The sequence below is a fragment of the Bufo gargarizans genome, chromosome 4 (assembly GCF_014858855.1).
Source record: "Bufo gargarizans isolate SCDJY-AF-19 chromosome 4, ASM1485885v1, whole genome shotgun sequence".
Classification (NCBI taxonomy): Eukaryota; Metazoa; Chordata; class Amphibia; order Anura; family Bufonidae; genus Bufo; species Bufo gargarizans.
Window position 1 is genome coordinate 363758800 of NC_058083.1, and position 21559 is coordinate 363780358.

At 48.1% G+C, this 21559-nt stretch overlaps 1 protein-coding gene across 1 annotated transcript in view; it reads right to left on the minus strand.

Annotated features, from left to right (window-relative positions):
• Positions 1 to 21559, minus strand: part of PDCD2 (programmed cell death 2) — a 53090-nt gene that overhangs the window by 6956 nt on the left and 24575 nt on the right. The gene's annotated exons all lie outside the window — the stretch shown is intronic.

A 21559-nucleotide genomic window follows, 5' to 3' on the forward strand; every position in this document is an offset into this window, starting at 1 on the left:
AATTTTGTAAGGCAGGGTAACAAAAAAGGTATTCACCCAACAGGATAGCTCATGTGTTATTTTTATAGACCAGGTAATTACGGACATGACAATAGCAAATATGTATGTTGTTTTTTTGTTTGTTTTAGTTGTACATAAAGCGTTAAAAAAAAAAAAAAAAATCATGCTTTTGTGTCTCCATTTTCTGAAAGCCATATTTATTTTTATTTTTCTGCTGATTGTCTTGTGTAGAGGCTCGTTTCTTCGCACGGAGAATAGATGTTTTTATTGGTGCTATTTTTGGGGGGCAAAGTAGCTAAATTATTTTAAAAAAAGGCTGTTTTGGCTCAGTTTTTTATTTTATTTTTTTACAGCATTCACCTGAGGGGGTAGATCATGTCATATTTTTATACAGCGGGTTGTTACAGATGCAGCGATAACAATTTTTTTTTTAAAAAGTTGACATATTAGGTAAGTTTTACACTAAAAAAAAAAAAATCTTGTTTTTGGAGTTGCCAATTTCTGAAAGCCATATTGTATTATTTTTTGGGGGAGATGTCTTAAGTAGGGGCTCGTTTTTGCAGGATGATTGCTGTAAAAAAAAAAAAAAGAAAAAAAAAAAAAGGGACATTCACATGACTGGGTGGATCATGTTATATTTTTATAGACTCAGTTGTTACTGACGTGGCGATACCCAATATGTCAAGTTTTCCTTTTTTTCCTATTTTTTACAATTTTAAACAACTTAATTATGGGAAAGGAACACTTTAATTGACACTTATTTTATTATGTAAAACACATTTTTTTTTACTTTTTATTTTTCTCCCACTATGGAACTTAAACTTTCGGGATCTGATCCCCTCTACAATGCATTACAGTACATCCTATATTGTAATGCATTGACTGTCAATAACACACCGACAGTCTGCCTACGAGATCCAGCCTAGGGGATGGATCTCATAGGCTTACGTAGGAGGCAACCCCTGATGCCTCTGTAAGGCTACTTTCACACTTGCAGCAGAGGATTCCAGCAGGGAGTTCAGTCGCCTGAACTGCCTGCCGGATCCGTCAAAACATATGCAAACTGATGGCATTTGTCAGACAGATCAGGATCCTGATCCGTATGACGAATGCATTGAAATGCCGGATCGTCTCTCTGGTGTTATCTGGAAAAACGGATCTGGCATTTATTTATTTTTTCACATTTTTTCCCGTTCTGAGCATGCACAGACCGCAATCCTGGATACGTTTTGCCAGAACACTCTGATCCGGCAGAGGATCTTAATACCAGAAAAAAAAAAAAAGTTAGTCTTACCGGTAATTCCTTTTTCGCGAATCCTCCACGACGGCACCTTACTTGGAGATTATTCTCCTCCTCCAGCCAGGCAGGGACAAGAAGGTTCAAAAGGGCCCGCCTCCTCACTTATCTTCAGTGTCTTCTGGACTTGACAGGCCCTAAACTTACACTCATTTGTGACCTTCACCAGTTACTTATCTATTCTCTGTTATACATATTAAACCTCATACATATAACTCTAGACTAATTATTTAATTTTATAACTAGTCTTTTTTATTTATTTATTATTATTTTTTTTTGGGGGGGGGGGGGGGGGCCCAGAATATAAGCGGTGCCGTCATGGAGGATTCGCGAAAAAGGAATTACCGGTAAGACTAATTCAACTTTTCCCCTCCCCTCCATGACGGCACTAACAGATTAGTCAATTAGGGAGGGACAACTGCTTGTAAAACTTTCCTACCGTAGGATAGGTCTCTTTTAGAATCAATATCTATCCTATAGGAATGAGGTATGAGGATTCGACCAGGTTGCTGCCCTACAGATCTGATCCAAGGAAGCGGATGCTTCCTCCGCCCATGAAGTCGATACTGCCCTTGTTGAATGAGCCTTGATATTTACCGGGGGTCGTTCCCCTATTGCTATGTAGGCTTCTGAGATGGCCGATTTTAACCAGCGTGTAATAGAAGGTTTGGACGCTTTTAATCCTTTCCTACCCCCTAAGAATTGGACAAATAGGTTATTAGATTTTCTCCAGTCTTTAGTTTCTGATATATACTTCAGAACACACCTTCTGACATCCAAAGTGTGAAAAACCTCTTCTTTTTTAGATCTGGGATTTTCACAGAACGAAGGGAGAACCACCTCCTCCATTCTACGGAACTCCGAGACAACCTTAGGTAGAAAGGAATTGTCGAAACTTAGAATTATTCTGTCGTCCCTGATCGTCATGAAGGGTTTTTTAACCGAGAAGGCCTGTATCTCATTAACCCTACATGCAAAAGTAATGGCCACTAGAAATACTGTTTTAAGGGTCAGATATCTGATATTTGCTGACTCTAAGGGCTCAAAGGGGGGTTTAGTGAGACCGGAGAGGACAGAGTTTAAATCCCACGGAGCGACCAGAGGTCTCCTCCGGGGTCTGAGTCTGACGGTTCCCTTCATGAAGCGAATGATCCACGGATTAAGAGCTATTTTTTCATCTAAATAGGCACTTAATGCTGAAATTTGAACTCTAAGAGTGCTAGGTTTTAACCCTTTATTAAAACCTTCTTGAAGAAAATCTAGAATAGACAGAATACTCCCCACAGAGTTAGAAGTATTTTCTGAACACCAGGAAACATATCTATTCCAGATTTTGCGGTAAATTTTATTAGTGGCTTCTTTTTTGCTGGCTAGCATGGTATTAATTACTCTGTCCGATAAACCCTTAGATTTTAAGGCTGCCCTTTCAGGATCCAAGCAGATAGGTGCAGACTTTGCATCTTTGGGTGGAAAACTGGCCCTTGACAGAGAAGGTCTTCCGACCAGGGTAGAATCCATGGATCCTCCTTGGACATCTTTGCCAGGAGAGGAAACCAGGATCTCCTCGGCTAGTTGGGAACAATTAGGATTACCTCGGCCCTCTCTTTTATTTTCCCGAGAACCCTTGGAATCAGAGGCAGAGGTGGGAAACAGTATGCCAGTTGGAAATTCCAAGGAAGAGCTAGCGCATCTGTTCCTGCACTTCTCGGATCCCATGGATCCAGGGAAAAATAAGTTGGTAATTTTGCATTTATTTTGTTTGCAAAAACGTCTATTTGGGGAAGACCCCACCTTTGTGTTAAGGTCTGGAAAATTTCCTCTTTTAAACTCCACTCCCCCGGATCTAATTTCCTGCGGCTGAGGAAATCCGCTTGGATGTTTTGAGTCCCTTTTAGAAAGACCGCTGATAGGGAAAGGAGATTCTCCTCCGCCCACAAGAAAATCTTGTTGGCTAGGGCTTGTAGTTGTTTGCTTTTTGTTCCTCCCTGGTGGTTTATATATGCTACCACCGTCTTGTTGTCGGATCTTATTTGTACGTTGGAGCTCTTTAACTCCTCTGAGAAGTAACTCAGAGCCTCCCATACCCCCAGAAGTTCCCGGTGATTTGATGAGTACCTCTTCTGGGATTGTGCCCACTCCCCTTGGGCTGACACTGTTTGGAGATGTGCTCCCCAGCCCCATAGGCTGGCATCCGTGGTGAGGATCACCTGATCTCTCACTATCCACGGAACTCCCCTCTGTAAATTTAAATTTAATTCCCACCATTTTAGTGCGGACCGAATGTGATCCGGAATTGTTATAAGACTGTGCAGGGAATCTTGTTCCATATTTTTAACATAAACGTCTGAAGAGGACGGGAATGTATTTACACCCACTTCACTGCCGGGATACAAGCTGTAAAGGATCCTATCAGGGCCATCGTTTGTCTTATGGTGTGGGATCTTTGTTGCCTGAACTGTTTTACCTGGGATTGGATTTTCGTGATCTTTTCTGCTGGTAAAAAGCATTTTTGGCTCACCGAGTCTATGAGAATTCCCAGAAAAACTATCTTTTGCGTGGGAACTAAGTGGGACTTCTCCCGATTTAAAATCCAACCCAGTTCCTCCAGTCTGCCTATCGTTTTGGATAGATTGGTCTTTAGGTCTTTCTGGGAGTCCCCCACTATCAAAAGGTCGTCCAGGTATAGAACTATAATTTTTTCCTTTCTCAGAGGGGTTATTGCCTCTAGCATAATTTTAGTAAAAAGCCTGGGGCAGTCGTTATCCCAAAGGGTAGAGCTTGAAACTGGAAATGTTTTAGATGCCCTTGGAACCATACCGCTATTCTCAAGAATGGTTGAGACCCTGGATGATGACATGAAAATACGCATCTTTTAAATCTATGGATGCTAGAAACGCCCCTTCTTGTAGAACTTTGACCGTGGTTCTTATAGATTCCATCCTGAATTTTTCGTACTTTATGGACCCGTTCAGGGCTTTCATATTTATAATGAGACGCATTTTCCCGTTTGTTTTTTTTTACCAGGAACACCCTGGAATAACAGCCCAGACCGACTTGATCCGTAGGTACCGGAACTAAGACGTTCATCTGAACTAGAAGTTCGATTTCTTGCTCCATGCAAAGCTGGAGATGTTCCGAGCTCTGAAATGGAGTCTGAATAAATAGAGAGGGGGGACTCTTGACAAAGGGAATACTGTACCCCTTGTGGAGGGTATTTAGTAACCAGTGGCTGCATGAGTATTTTTCCCAGCAATCCACAAATTTGCCCAGTCTTCCCCCCACTGGGGCTCTGGCGTCATTTTTTGGAAGATTCTTCGGAACGGGGAGAGAACATAAAACCCTTCCCTTTCTGTCTTCCTGATCTCCAGTTTTCCGTTTTACTCCTTTTATTTTGAAACATAACCTTTTTTTGGGGACGAAAAAAAGGGAGCTTTCCTCTTCTTTTTATCCTCTGGGAAGTTCTTTTTGAAATCAGAAGCTTTCTCTAGAATTGTATCTAAGTCCTGCCCAAAGAGAAGATTACCATAAAACGGAATGTTACATAGTTTTGCTTTGGAACCTGTGTCTCCGGACCAAACTTTTAGCCAAAGTGCCCTTCTAGAGTTATTGGCTAGAGCCGTAGCTTTTGCGGCCAGCCTGACAGAATCCGCTGTTGTGTCTGACAAAAAATCTAGGGCTTTTAATAAGAGAGGGAAGGAGTTTGCAAAGTTTTCACATGGGGTATTGGATTTCAATAGTATATCTAGTTGTTCCCACCAACTTTTTAGGGATCTAGCAACGGACGTGGCCGCGATATTAGGTTTAAACAAAGCCGCGACCGCATCCCAGGTTCTTTTAAGGTTAGCATCCACTTTTTTGTCCATAGGATCACGCAATGATCCTGTATCTTCGAATGGTAAAGAAGAACCTTTAGCTAGTTTGAAGAGTGAAACATCAATTTTAGGACAACTCAAGAATGGGGACACTTCTTCGTCGAAAGGAAGCCTTTTCCTAATTGTTCGGGGTAGGAAAACCTTCCTGTCAGGATTTTTCCACTCCCTCAAGATAAGAGACTGCAGATTTTTGTGTACCGGAAATACCCTTTTCTTCTTGGTTTCTAATACTGAAAACATTCTATCCTGGGCGGACCTATGTACTTTTTCTTCCTTAATTTCCATGGTATCCCTGACCGCTTTTAATAGATCATTTATATCGTCAGATGAAAATAGGTAATCCATCAGAGTCGGAATTATTACTATCCTCATCGCTATCTGAAGAAACATCAGAGGAAGATGAAGAGGTTTTTAAAGGGGGATTTTTTCCTGGGCCCGTTTGGAAGTTGATGGAACGTTAGCGGCGGCAGAAAAATCTGAGAAAGCGGTTTTTATTTCTTGCTTAATCAGGCACTGCAATTCCTGTTTCAGGGACAGGGCTTCTTCCCTAACAATGCTATCAATGGATTTTCCACAAAGTTTTTTTAGCATAACCATCGGGGAGTTTGGCCGAACATACGCAACATCTAGGAATTTAGATTTCGGCGATATTTTAGGCCTTACGGAACTATCTTTGTCACTCTTCCATACAAAATCGGGGAAAGATGAGAAAGACTTAGTAACAGTGCAAGCAGCATTCCATACTCACAACCTGGATGTCACTCACAGCTACAGGTTGGTCCATAGCTTCCTCCCGATCCATATGTGCGGATGTCTGAGGCTGCAGGAAGCTTGCAAACTCTCTGGTCAGAGGCCAACATCCGACTTGACCAGGGCGCCAGTCTTTAGAAAACTACGTATAGCCGGAAGTCTCCCCAGGACCTCCGACGTCATCCGGGCCGGCAACTCTCCGGCTACCATAATTAGGCCCCCAGATGACATCACCCGCTGGAGCCGAGAATCTCGGGCAGCCTAGAAGCCAGAAGTACTCCTTTGAGTGTCCGAGTGTTTGCTGGCGCGCGCAAGTTTAGGAGAGGACCGCGGCAGGCATCCATGGAACGGACTTACTTGCCCAAGGTAAGACCGTGGCTGGCGTAATGCACCCGCCATCCGCGATAGCTCCCGACCGGAGCACGAACGTAGTCCTATCTTCCGCCTGGCAGGGACAGGAAGACACTGAAGATAAGTGAGGAGGCGGGCCCTTTTGAACCTTCCTGTCCCTGCCTGGCTGGAGGAGGAGGATAATCTCCAAGTAAGGTGCCGCCATGGAGGGGAGGAGAAAAGTTTGCATTGATAGTTTTTACCTTTATTTATAAATTTATAAATTTATTTATAAATTTAAATCTCTGCTTTTAAGACAGATAGTGATACCTCAAAGTTATTAACATTCACCATATGTCTACTTTATGTTGTCATCATTTTGGCAATGTAATTTTACTTCTTTTTTAAGACGCTAGCGGGCTTACAATTTTTTTTCTTATTTTTCTGCCAATGTTGACGTCTGAGGGCTTGCCTTTTGCAGGAAAAAAAGTGTACTTATGATCAGTACCATTTTGGGGTACATAAGACTTTTTGATTACTTGAGAGGTTTTTTGGAAGGCAAAGTGACAATGGTAAAAAAATAAAAATAATAATCCCCCCCCCCCCCAAGGGCCTAACAGATTGCCATTTCTATTCAGTAATATCATTTATTCCATTACTGAATAGAACATTCTGTATATTCCAAAGCAGTGCTGCCACATGCATTGGAATAGATCAGTAATAGACCTGGTAGCCTTTTATAGGTTTATTACTACTACAGGCCTTCCCTGATTATTTTTCCATTCACATAGCTGTATTAGGGAGCGGGATAAGTGGTACTTTCTAATGCCACCATTTAATATAGCATACAATGTAGTAAGGGGGGGGGGGGGGGGGAATCCAAATGGGGTGAAATTGCCTGGTGGAGGCACATTGGAGGATGTGCCTCCACCATTTTATGGGTTTTGTTCCCACGGCGTTCCCTTTGCGGTAAAGCTGACCTGTGGCCTCCATTCTTTGGGTCAGTATGATTAAAATGATACCACATACAGTACAGACCAAAAGTTTGGACACACCTTCTCATTCAAAGAGTTTTCTTTATTTTCATGACTATGAAAATTGTAGATTCACACTGAAGGCATCAAAACTATGAATTAACACATGTGGAATTATATACATAACAAAAAAGTGTGAAACTACTGAAAATATATTCTAGGTTCTTCAAAGTAGCCACCTTTTGCTTTGATTACTGCTTTGCACACTCTTGGCATTCTCTTGATGAGCTTCAAGAGGTAGTCACCTGAAATGGTCTTCCAACAATCTTGAAGAAGTTCCCAGAGATGCTTAGCACTTGTTGGCCCTTTTGCCTTCACTTTTGCCTTCCAGCTCACCCCAAACCATCTCGATTGGGTTCAGGTCCGGTGACTGTGGAGGCCAGGTCATCTGGTGCAGCACCCCATCACTCTCCTTCATGGTCAAATAGCCCTTACACAGCCTGGAGGTGTGTTTGGGGTCATTGTCCTGTTGAAAAAACAAAAGATGGTCCAACTAAACGCAAACCGGATGGAATAGCATGCCACTACAAGATGCTGTGGTAGCCATGCTGGTTCAGTATGCCTTTAATTTAGAATAAATCCCCAACAGTGTCACCAGCAAAGCACCCCCACACCATCACACCTCCTCCTCCTCCTCCATGCTTCATGGTGGGAACCAGGAATGTAGAGTCCATCCGTTCACCTTTTCTGCGTCGCAAAAAGACACGGTGGTTGGAACCAAAGATCTCAAATTTGGACTCATCAGACCAAAGCACAGATTTCCACTGGTCTAATGTCCATTCCTTTTGTTCTTTAGCCCAAACAAGTCTCTTCTGCTTGTTGCCTGTCCATAGCAGTGGTTTCCTAGCAGATATTCTACCATGAAGGCCTGATTCACACAGTCTCCTCTTAACAGTTGTTCTAGAGATGTGTCTGCTGCTAGAACTCTGTGTGGCATTGACCTGGTCTCTAATCTGAGCTGCTGTTAACCTGCGATTTCTGAGGCTGGTGACTCGGATGAACTTATCCTACGCAGCAGAGGTGACTCTTGGTCTTCCTTTCCTGGGGCGGTCCGCATGTGAGACAGTTTCTTTGTAGCGCTTGATGGTTTTTGTGACTGCACTTGGGGACACTTTCAAAGTTTTCCCAATTTTTCGGACTGACTGACCTTCATTTCTTAAAGTAACGATGGCCACTCGTTTTTCTTTACTTAGCTGCTTTTTTCTTACCATAACGCAAATTCTAACAGTTTATTCAGTATGACTATCAGCTGTGTATGCACCTGACTTCTCCACAACGCAACTGATGGTCCAACCCCATTTATAAGGCAAGAAATCCCACTTATTAAACCTGACAGGGCACACCTGTGAAGTGAAAACCATTTCAGGTGACTACCTCTTGAAGCTCATCAAGAGAATGCCAAGAGTGTGCAAAGCAGTAATCAAAGCAAAAGGTGGCTACTTTGAAGAACCTAGAATATGACCTATTTTCAGTTGTTTCACACTTTTTTGTTATGTATATAATTCCACATGTGTTAATTCATAGTTTTGATGCCTTCAGTGTGAATCTACAATTTTCATAGTCATGAAAATAAAGAAAACTTTGAATGAGAAGGTGTGTCCAAACTTTTGGTCTGTACTGTATGTTTAAAAGGGAACCTGTCACCAGTTTTATGGTGTCCTAACTAAGGGCAACATAAATAAGTGACTGATTCTCTTAGCAAAATGCTGGGTCACTTTCTTTAATTGACCAAGTCAATCTGCCAACATCTTGTATTGAAAAGCTCCAGTTCATAATGATGAGTCCTGAATATTCATGAGCTCCTGACACTCCCCACCTATGCTGATTGACAGTTATTTTCCATATGAATCAGCAGCAGGAGGGCAGGGAGTGGCTATATCTCTGAATTAAATATACGCTGGACTCAATGACATCATGTTGGATTCAAATCAGCTCATTAGCATGCAGCATCTTTGTGTGTACAGTACAGACCAAAAGTTTGGACACACCTTCTCATTCAAAGAGTTTTCTTTATTTTCATGACTATGAAAATTATAGATTCACACTGAAGGCATCAAAACTATGAATTAACACATGTGGAATTATATACATAACAAAAAAGTGTGAAACAACTGAAAATGTGTCATATTCTAGGTTCTTCAAAATAGCCACCTTTTGCTTTGATTACTGCTTTGCACACTCTTGGCATTCTCTTGATGAGCTTCAAGAGGTAGTCACCTGAAATGGTCTTCCAACAGTCTTGAAGGAGTTCCCAGAGATGCTTAGCACTTGTTGGCCCTTTTGCCTTCACTATGCAGTCCAGCTCACTCCAAACCATCTCGATTGGGTTCAGGTCCGGTGACTGTGGAGGCCAGGTCATCTGGCACAGCACCCCGTCACTCTCCTTCATGGTCAAATAGCACTTACACAGCCTGGAGGTGTGTTTGGGGTCATTGTCCTGTTGAAAAAAAATGAATTTTTTGTACTCACTGTAAAATCCTTTTCTCGTAGTAGGCATTGGGGGACACAGCACCATGGGTATATGCCCAGCTGCCACTAGGAGGCTGACACTAGAAACAAAAGTGTTGGCTCCACCCAGGTGGACTATACCCCTCTGCCAGAGCCAAAATAACTCAGTCGGTACAAAAGCAGTAGGAACCCCACATCTGAACTAAAAAGGAAACTGAATGCCAAAAAGTCTTGAACTGGTGAACCCGACAACCACAAATAAACGCCGGGACCACAAACAAAAATAAGCTCAAAAAGGGTGGGATCTGTGTCCCCCCAATGCCTACTACGAGAAAAGGATTTTACGGTCAGTACAAAAAAAATCTATTTTTCTCGTGCATGGCATTGGGGGGACACAGCACCATGGGACGTCCCAAAGCAGTCCCTGAGGGAGGGAAGAAGAACGCCATGTTGCCAACCTAAAGCACAGCTGCCTGTAGAACCTTATGCCCCAGGCTGGCGTGAGCAGAAGCCAGGGAATGAATATGGTAAAACTTAGAAAAAGTGTGAACTGACGCCCAGGTGGCAGCCCGGCAAACCTGGGCAGCAGAAGCCTGATGACGCACCGCCCAGGAAGCCCCAACTGCCCTAGTCGAATGAGCGGTCAACGTGGAAGGGGGAGCACAGCCCTTCGCGACATACGCCTCCTTGACAGCCGACCGAAGCCAGCGAGAGATGGTGGCCTTGGAGGCAGGCAAACCCTTACAAGGGCCCGCCGGGACCACGAAAAGAGAGTCCGAACGACGGAAAGGTTCCGTGAAGCGAAGGTACCAGCGGAGAGCCCGAACAACATCAAGGCAATGGAGGGATTTCTCCCTAGGGTGAGAAGGATTAGGGCAGAAGGAAGGACAATCTCCTCATTGATATGAAACGAGGAGACCACCTTAGGAAGAAAAGAAGGAACGGGACGCAACACTACCTTGTCCTGATGGAACACCAGGAAAGGAGACCGGCAAGAAAGCGCCGCCAATTCGGAGACCCGGCGGATGGTGGTGACTGCCACAAGGAAGGCCACCTTAAACGAGACAAACGACAGAGAAATCTCTGCCAAAGGCTCAAAAGGAGAAGACTGAAGGGCGTCGAGGACGAGATTCAGGTCCTACGGCTCCACCGGAAAACGAAAGGGAAGGGCTCGGCGAGCGACACCCTGTAGGAAGGTCCTAACCTGAGCACGCGAGGCCACAGGACGCTGGAAGAGTACCGAGAGGGCTGAAATCTGCCCCCCTGAGAGAAGCCAGGCGAAGGCCCTTCTCAAAACCGGCCTGAAAGAAGGCCAAAATGTTAGGGACGGAGAAACTGAGAAGACGAAAACGCCCAGACTCGCACCAGGCAAAATACGCTCTCCGGGTCCGGTAGTACAGGCCGACTGGGGTTTGCGAGCATGAAGCATCGTCTGAATGAACGAATCCGAGAGGCCACGGGACTTCAGGACCGCAGTCTCAACAGCCACGCCGTCAAACGAAGCTGAGGTAAATTCGGGTGGGACAGAGGGCCCTGAGAAAGGAGATCGTGGCGCAGAGGAAGTTACCACGGAACGTCGGCGAGCAGAAACACTAGATCTGAGTTCCACGCTCTACGGGGGCTAATCCAGAGCCACCAGGATCGCCGGAACCCGGGCTGCTTTGAGACACTTGAGCGCTCGGGGCAGGAGAGGAATGGGAGGTAAAAGGTACAGAAGGACGAACTGAGACCAAGGCTAAACTAGGGCGTCGACCGCAAGAGCCTGAGGGTCCCTGAACAGCGCGACATAGCACGGAAGCCTGTGGTTGAGGCGAGACGCGAAAAGATCCACGTCCGGAGTTCCCCATCGGTGACAAAGCTGAAGGAACACCTCTGGGTGGAGAGACCATTCGCCCGGGTCCGCGAGCTGACGACTGAGGAAGTCTGCCGCCCAGTTGTCGACCCCGGGAATGTGAACGGCGGAGAGAACGGGAACGTGCTTCTCCGCCCAACGCAGGATATGGGAGGCTTCCCGCAAGGCCATCACACTCCTGGTGCCCCCTTGGTGGTTCAGATAAGCCACGGCAGTGGAATTGTCCATCTGAACCCGGATCGGGAGACTGCGCAGACATGGGGTCCAGTGAGACAGTGCCAGGAAAATTGCCCTGAGCTCGAGAACATTGATCTGCAGGGAGGACTCCTGAACAGACCAAAGACCTGGACTGTGAGAGACTCGAAGACCACTCCCCAACCCGAGAGACTGGCGTGCGTCGTGATCACCCGCCAACTGGGGGGAAGAAAGGACCGGCCCAGGGACACAGTCCGAGGAAGTAGCCACCAGGAAAAGGTCCTGGCGAAGCTGAGGCGGAAGACGGGTAAGGCGATCGAGGCCTGCCGGAGTCTTGTCCCACCTGGATAGAATGAACAACTGAAGTTCCTGGGAGTGGAATTGGGAATGGCTTCGAATGAGGCCACCATCCTCCCCAGGACACGCATACACGTCCTGATGGTCAGAGAGGACGGGCCGCGGAGATGATTCACCCCTGCCTGAAGAGAAGCAATCTTCTCTGGGGGAAGGAACACCCGCCCGAGGCGAGTGTCGAAGATCATGCCCAGGAAGGGCATCCTCTGGCATGGGATGAGGGAGGACCTGGAGTGGTTGATGAGCCACCCGAACTGGGCAAGAGCTGAGAGGGTGATGCTCAGGCTGGACAGGTTGTCCTCCAACGACGGGGCCCGAATCAGAAGGTAATCCAGGTAGGGTACCAAGGCGACCCCCCTGGCACGGAGAAGGGCCACGAGGGGAGCCAACACCTTGGTGAAAACCCTCGGAGCGGAGGCAGGGCGAGGCTACAAATTGGAAATGAAGAGAAGCTACCGCGAAGCGAAGGAACTTTTGATGGGACAGGGCAATGGGGACGTGCAGATAGGCGTCCTGAATATCGATGGACGACAGGAACTCGTCCAACTCCAAGGAGGCGATCACGGACCGGAGGGACTCCATGCGAAAATGACGGACCCGGACAAAGTGGTCCAGGATAGGACGGAGCGAAACGTCCATCTTGGGAAAAGTGAACAGGTTCGAGTAGAACCCCCGAAAACGTTCTGACTCTGGAACCGGAACGACAACCCCTAGAGAGCGCAGGTAACGAATGGCCTGAAAAAAAACGTCTGCCCCGGAGGGAGACCTGGGGGGCGACGTCAGGAAGATCGGAAAATTCGATCCAGTATCCGGAGGAGACCACCTCGAGAACCCAAGCGTCTTCTACACTTGCTTGCCAGACATCCCGAAAGGCGAGCAGCCGCCCTACCACCTTGACCGAGGCAGAGTCATGCGGAAGGAGGCTTAGTGGACTGGGGGCGAGCAGGTTTGGGCTTGGCATGCCAGGAGGGCTTGGCCTTAAAGGAAGGCCTGGAGGTCTTCTTATCAGATCGGGCGGGGGGGGGGGGGGCGAAAGGACTGCGTCCAAGAGGACGACCCAGGGAAGCGACGGCGGCGAGGCTTATTCTGGGGAATAAGAGAACTCTTACCGCCAGTGGCCTCCGAGATGAGCGCCTCCAAACGCTTCCCAAAGAGCTTCCCACCAAGAAAGGGAAGGGAAATTAGAGCTTTCTTGGAGGTGGAATCCGCCGCCCAAGAACGAAGCCAGATGGCCACAGAGTTGGCGGCCGCGCGGCCAGAGCGGCGGGCCGGAGAGGCATCGCAAAGAAACTTGGACGCCTGGTAAATTTGAGAGGCAAGCACTGCCAAATCCCCATGGTCAGATTCTGGAGGTAAGGCACGGATAAGCTGTTTTGCCCAAATAGCGCAGACCTTAGCCACCCAGGAGACGGCACCCGCTGCCATGAAAACAGACTTGGCCAAAGAGTCAACCCATTTGTCAGCGGGATCCGACAAGGAAGCCGCGTCAGCCAGGGGAAGGGTAGTAGCTTTCGCCAGGCGAGCAACATGAGGGTCTACCTGAGGAGAAACTGTCCAAAAGATTCCCGGATTCCTCAGAAAAAGGATAAGGGACATCAGAGGCCTTGGTAAGATGAAGGCGCCGATCAGGGTGACGCCACTCCTTAGCAAGAAGTGCGTCCAGATCCTCGTGATTCGGGAAGACCACAGTGAACCGTCTAGAACGGCGGAAGGACACCGACTCCAGAGAGGAGGAAGAAAGAACGTCCTGCACATGGACGGCCTTGATAAGATCCTGTATGGCCGCCGACATCGCCGAGCACCGCTCCGATTCAGAATCGGAAGCGGAGGAGTCCCCAGGAGCGGCGGAAACGGCTGAAGAAGAAATTTCACCCGACTCAGACCTAACCGGGGAGTGATCCGAGGTAGCTGAGGAGGAGTGGGACCCAGCCGAGACCGTACGAGGTCGCTTGTGGGACCGCGTGCCAGAACGGGAACTTTCGCCAGGCGCATCACCAGCCGGAGGGCCCCTGCCAGAGGCGGCCGCAATCTGGGCAGGCAGACTGTCCAAGGACTGCGCCAGGGATTGGGAGAGGCTGGCAAGGTTACCTATGGCCTGGGATAGGGTAGCAGCCTATTCCGGAAGAACCGACAAAGAGGGGGCCGCGGGGGCGGACTGGGGTTGAGGCACTTCACACAGAGGGAAGTAGGCTGGCCGCATGGGAACTTCCTATTACACACAGCAGGTGTAATGAGTCGAAATGGCGGCGGAGGGAGTGGGGGCCTGACCAGAGGAAGACATGAGGGTGTATAGTGGAGCCTGCAAAGAATAAAAGAGTCAGCCAAAAGGCTGCCTACCAGAACCAATGGTGCTGTGTCCCAGAGAACCGATCGCAGAGAGCTGCAAGATGGCGACCAGGCAGAGCCGAGGGACGAGCAAGAAAGGCCCGGGAAGCTGGAGAAGGCGGAGACGGAGCTCCGCCCCACGTGACCTGCGGCCTAGGCCAGAACAAAGCTGGGGCCCGGAGTGAAAAAACGATGCCAGAAACGAGCGCCCGCAGTAAAGTCCGGCGGCAGAAGCGGGGACACAGCGCCGGCGGGAGGCCCGGAAAGGCCAGGTAGGTAGAGCAGATGAGGGCGGATGGTAGAAGTGAAAAACCGGCTGTCTTAAAGGGCCAAGCCCCCAGAAAAAGCGCGCCCTCATGCAGGAGTCCCAGCAAAAAAAATGACCCCCGGAGAGCTGATTCAGAGGCCTCAGGACTAAGAGGCCAGGCCACAAGGGGCCTCAGGAGAACAAGGGAGGGAGAAGGGAATATGGGAGACCGCCATACTCACCTTCCGACGCAGCATGACCACCCCCCTCGGCGGACTCAACACGGAAGCTGTGGGTCCGCCGGAATTCCACTGCGGAAGCAGGTCAAGTGGGGACTGGGTGGCTGTCGGGTACCTGAGTACACGCCCGCAGGGGGGCAACTAAGGTGGAGCACGATGGAGCCACCCCTGCAACCTGTAGAGAAAAAAAAAGAGAGAGAAAAATAAAGAAAACAAAATGAGTAGGATGACCTGCGAAAAAAGAACAGCAGGTCATGTCTGCCTCCTACGGACACTAGAACTAGACTAAGTGAGTTCTTTTGGCTCTGGAAGAGGGGTATAGCCCACCTGGGTGGAGCCAACACTTTTTTGTTTCTAGCGTCAGCCTCCTAGTGGCAGCTGGGCATATACCCATGGTGCTGTGTCCCCCAATGCCATGCACGAGAAATAAATGATGGTCCAACTAAATGCAAACCGGATGGAATAGCATGCCGCTGCAAGATGCTGTGGTAGCCATGCTGGTTCAGTATGCCTTCAATTTTGAATAAATCCCCAACAGTGTCACCAGCAAAGCACCATCACACCTCCTCCTCCATGCTTCACGGTGGAAACCAGGCATGTAGAGTCCATCCGTTCACCTTTTCTGTGTCGCACAAAGACACGGTGGTTGGAACCAAAGATCTCAAATTTGGACTCATCAGACCAAAGCACAGATTTCCACTGGTCTAATGTCCATTCCTTTAGTTTTTTAGCCCAAACAAGTCTCTTCTGCTTGTTGCCTGTCCTTAGCAGTGGTTTCCTAGCAGATATTCTACCATGAAATGCCTGATTCTCACAGTCTCCTCTTAACAGTTGTGTCTGCTGCTAGAACTCTGTGTGGCATTGACCTGGTCTCTAATCTGAGCTGCTGTTATCCTGCGATTTCTGAGGCTAGTGACTCGGATGAACTTATCCTCCGCAGCAGAGGTGACTCTTGGTGTTCCTTTCCTGGGGCGGTCTGCATGTGAGCCAGTTTCTTTGTAGCGCTTGATGGTTTTTGTGACTGCACTTGGGGACACTTTCAAAGTTTTTCCAATTTTTCGGACTGACTGACGTTCATTTCCTAAAGTAATGATGGCAACTCGTTTTTGTTATGTATATAATTCCACATGTGTTAATTCACAGTTTTGATGCCTTCAGTGTGAACCTACAATTTTCATAGTCATGAAAATAAAGAAAACTCTTTGCATGAGGTGTATTCAAACTTTTGGTCTGTACTGTATATTAGGAGGTAACCATCCGTCACACCAGTAAGTGAATACATCTAAGGCACTTTTTAGCAGTTAATTATTGTATATAATTAGTTCGATTATAATCAAATATCTACATGACAGGTTCCCTTTAAGTTTTTTATGTCTAAATAGTGTAAAAATAAATGTAAACTTTTAAAAATGTTTACATCACCATATTCTGACCCCCATAACTTTTTTTATAGAAATGTCTACTGAGGTGTGTGGGGGGCTCATTTTTTGCAGGACAATCTGTAGTTTTTATCGATACAGTCCTGATCAAAAGTTTAAGACCACTTGAAAAATGGCAAAAAATAAAAATAAAAATCATATTTAGCATGGCTGGATCTTAACAAGGTTCCAAATAGAGCTTCAACATGCAACAATAAGAAATGGGAGTGAGAATTTTTTTTTTGAGCATTCAATTTAATGAAAACGAATAAACTGAAACAGGCTGTTTTTCAGTTGATCAAACGTTTAGGACCACACCTCCAAAAAAATAAAAATTTAAAATAAACCCCCCCAAAACAGAAATCCAACTTCCAAACATGAACTCAGTAATGAGTAGCTCCACCGTTATTGTTTATCACTTCAAAAATTTGTTTCGGCATGCTTGATGTTTCCATGAGGTGAGTGGGAACATTTCTCAAAGTGTCGAAGACGGCCACACGAAGGCCATCTACTGTCTGGAACTGATGTCCATTTTTGTAAACTTCCCTTGCCATCCATCCCCAAAGGTTCTCAATTGGATTTAGATCAGGGGAACACGCAGGATGGGCCAAAAAATTTATTTTTGTACTCACCGTAAAATCCTTTTCTCGTAGAAGGCATTGGGGGACACAGCACCATGGGTATGTGCCCAGCTGCCACTAGGAGGCTGACACTAGAAAAAAAAAAAGTGTTGGTTCCTCCCAGGTGGGCTATACCCCTCTGCCAAAGCCGAGAGATATCAGTCGGTACAAAAGCAGTAGGAACACCACACCTGAACCAAAAAGAAAAACTGAAAGGCAACAAGTCTTCAACTGGGGTGACCCGACGACCACGCATGCAACGACGGGACCACAAACAAGAAGAAACTCAAAAGGGTGGGATCTGTGTCCCCCAATGTCACGACCGCTATCCCAGCAGCAGTCGTGTCGCACCAGACGGAGGGGAAGGGGGACCCTTATCTACGGATGGGAAATAGAACGGTCACCCCTGACTAACCCTAAGCTGGCACCTGTCTGCCCTGATACCCTAGACGGGGTGTGAACCCGTGCGGCGAGCAGGATGCCTAAACCCTCAGTCACCCTAACAAGACTAGACTGGGGAAAGGCAGATGGGAGCACTAGTCACCATCACTCACGTCTAGGAGAACAACAGGGGAAGACCGCAACAAACAAACAAACAAACAAACAATCAAACATAGATAGACTTATCCAGTCACGAGCAGAGAAGGTGATCCCAATAACGACAGTCCACACCAGACGAGAGCTCCACAGCAATACCATCAAACGATCTCCTTCAAAGGTCAGAATAGCACTGGAAGTAAGGACTATATCTAGCAATGACTGCAAGTGAAACTGAAACTAATATAGTAGCTGGGAGTGGCAGACAGGACTCACCTGAGAAGGATGCCTACAAACTCCCAGTCAGGACAAAAAGGTTCACAAGGCAAAACCCTGATGACATACCCTGAACCACAGAGCAAACTCACAAGCTATCGCGAGTAGCAAGTCGCTGCGACCTTCTCCTCCCAGACCTGTCTGGATCAGTCACAGTCGTGACACCCAATGCCTACTACGAGAAAAGGATTTTACAGCGAGTACAAAAAAATCTATTTTTCTCGTGCATGGCATTGGGGGACACAGCACCATGGGACGTCCAAAAGCAGTCCCCGGGGGAGGGAAGAATAAACGCCATGCCGCCAATCTAAAGCACAGCTGCTTGCAGAACCTTGCGCCCCAGGCTGGCGTCAGCAGAAGCCAGGGAATGAATATGGTAAAACTTTGAGAAAGTGTGAACAGACGCCCAGGTGGCGGCCCTGCAGACCTGGGAAGCCGATGCCTGATGACGCACCGCCCAGGAAGCCCAAACGGCCCTAGTCGAATGAGCAGTCAACCTGGAAGGGGGCAGTACGGCCCTTAGCAAAAGAGGCCTCCTTGACGGCCAACCGAACCCAGCGAGAGATGGTGGCCTTGGAGGCAGCCAAACCCCTACGAGGGCCCGACGGGACCACAAAAAGGGAGTCCGAGCGACGGAAGGGTTCCGTGAGGTGAAGATACAGGGGAGAGCCCGAACAACATCCAGGAAATGGAGGGACTTCTCCCTAGGGCAGAAAGAGGGAAGGACGATTTCCTCATTAATATGAAACGAGGAGACCACCTTCGGCAGAAAGGAGGGAACTGGGCGCAAAACTACCTTATCCTGATGAAACACCAGGAAAGGCGAACGGCAGGAAAGCGTCGGATGGAGGTGACGGCCACTAGAAAGGCCACCTTGAACGAAACAAACGACAGAGAGATCTCTGCCAAGGGCTCGAAGGGCGAAGACTGAAGGGCGTCGAGGACGAGATTCAGATCCCACAGCTCCACTGGGAAATGAAAGGGAGGGGCGCAGCGGGCAATGCCCTGTAGAAAAGTCCTCACCTGAGCCCGTGAAGCCACAGGTCGCTGGAAAAGGACCGATAGGGCCGAAATCTGCCCCCTGAGAGAAGCCAGGCGAAGACCCTTCTCAAAACAGTCTAGAATGGCGGAAGGACACCGACTCCTGGGAGGAGGAAGAAGGAACGTCCTGCAAATGGAGCGCGTCCCGGACAGCCTTGATGAGATCCTGTATGGCCGCAGACATCGCAGAATCAGAAGCGGAGGAGTCCCCAGGAGCGGCCGAAGAAGAAATCCCGGCCGTCTCAGACCTATACGGGGAATGATCCAGGGTAGCTGAGGAAGAGTGGGACCCGGCCAAGACCGTACGAGCTCTCTTGCGGGACTGCGTGCTAGAGCTAGAACGGACGTCCCCAGCGGGGGAGTCCCTGCCAGAGGCGGCTGCAATTTGAGCAGGCAGACTGTCCAAGGACTGCGCCAGGGATTGGGAGATATTGCATATGGCTTGGGACAGGGTAGCAGCCCATTCTGGAAGAACCGACAAAGAGGGAGTCGCAGGGGCCGCCTGGGCGGGCCTAGGGGTGAGGCACTGTGCGCAGAGAGAGGTAGACTGGCCCGCAAGGGAACTTCCTATTGCACATGGAACATGTATAATGAGTGGAAATGGCGGCAGGGGGAGTGGGGTCCCGACCAGAAGACATGAGGGCGGATGGAGGAGCCTGCAAAGGAAAAAGTCAGCCAAAGGCTGCCTACCAGACCCAAAGGTGCTGCGTCCGGACAGAGAACCGTTCACAGAGATGCTGCCGAAGAACAGAGGATCCGGCCTGCAGGAAGGAAGCCAGAAGTGGAACGCCCCCACAGCAGCCCGTGCTGATCCAGGGTTGGTCAGAAACAAGTGCTTCCCAAGGGCACCACCCAGAGAGGGGAGGAGAAAGAAGAAAAAAAAAAAAAAAAAAAAAAAAGGGAAGAGAAAACGGAGGCGGAGCTCCGCCCCACGAGACCGCGGCCTAGTCGGCCGAAAAGCCGGGGCCTCGATTAAGGACATGCGGCTGGCAACGGACGCCCGCGATCGCGGTGACATCCGGAGCGATGACACAGCGCCGATGCGCGTGTGGGGGGGGGGGGTTTGAAATAGGGCAGGTAGGACAATAACCCCCCCTTAGTGCGGGAGTGCACCGATCGCCGCGATAATGGCCGTCTTAAAGGGGCCAGGCCCAGAAAGAAACGTGTCCAATTAGGAAACCAAGGAGAAGGGAAGGAGAGAAAAGACCGCCCCAGGAGGGAAGGAGGGGGCTACAGGGTCCCCGAAATGGATCCGGATCCCTACTCACCTTCCGACGTCTTCAGGCGTGGCAATGACCACCCCCTCGTCAGACTCAACACGGGATCCGTGGGTCCACCGGAATTCCACTGCGGAAGCAGATCAAACAGGGGACTGGGTGGCTGCCAGGTACCTAGGTACGGGCCCGCAGGGGGGCAACTAAAGTGGAACACGATGGAGCTACCCCTGCAGCAGGCCGAAACCTGCAGAAAAAAAAAAAAAAAAAAGGATGAAAAATAAAAATAGCAGGATGACCCGCAGAAAAAAAAAGCTGGTCTGCCTCCTACGGACACTAGAACTAGACTGATATCTCTCGGCTTTGGCAGAGGGGTATAGCCCACCTGGGAGGAGCCAACACTTTTTTGTTTCTAGTGTCAGCCTCCTAGTGGCAGCTGGGCATATACCCATGGTGCTGTGTCCCCCAATGCCATGCATGAGAAAGAGTGATGTTATTCTCCTGGAAGAAGTCCCTTATCCTGTGGGCATTGTGTACTGTAGCATTGTCCAGTTGAAAAACCCAGTTGTTACCACACAGACGAGGGCCCTCAGTCATGAGGAATGCTCTCTACAACATCTGGACATAGCCAGCGGCCGTTTGACGCCCCTACACTTCCTAAAGCTCCATTGTTCCACTGAAGGAAAAAGCACCCCAGACCATTATGGCGCCCCCTCCACTGTGGCGTGTAGAAAACATCTCAGGTGGGTTCTGCTTGCCAGTAACGTTGGAAACCATCAGGACCATCAAGGTTATTTTTTTTTCTCATCAGAGAATAAAACTTTCTTCCACCTTTAAATGTCCCATGTTTGGTGCGCTCTTGGAAACTACAAACAAGTAGTTACGCTCAAGGAGACAAAGTCTTTGAAGACGCTTTTTGTTTTTGAAGCCCTTCAGTCTCAGATGCCGCCTGATGGTTATGGGGCTGCAGTCAGCACAAGTAAGGGCCTTAATTTGGGTCGAGGATCGTCCGGTATCTTGACGAACAGCCAATTTGATCCTCCGGCTCAGTGCTGGTGAATTTTTTTTGGGGTCTTCCACTTGACTTTTTTGTTCCATAACCCTCAGGATCATTTAAGAAATTCCAAATGGTTATGCAGTTCAACAACCTGACCACGTTCAAAAGAAAAGTGACAGAAAGTGACAATGAATCCACATCTTTGCACAGATTTGGCCTTTTAAAAAGGCATGTGGTCCTAAAATTTGGATCAGCTGAAAAACAGCCTGTTTCAGTTTAATTGTTATTTTCAATTAATTGAATGCTCAAAAAATGTTTTGTCTCACTCTCATTTCTCCTTGTTGCATGTTGAAGCTCTACTTGGAACCTTGTTAACCACTTCAGCCCCGCTAGGTGAAACCCCCTTCATGACCAGGCCACTTTTTACACTTCGGCACTACACTACTTTCACCGTTTATCGCTCGGTCATGCAACTTACCACCCAAATGAATTTTACCTCCTTTTCTTCTCACT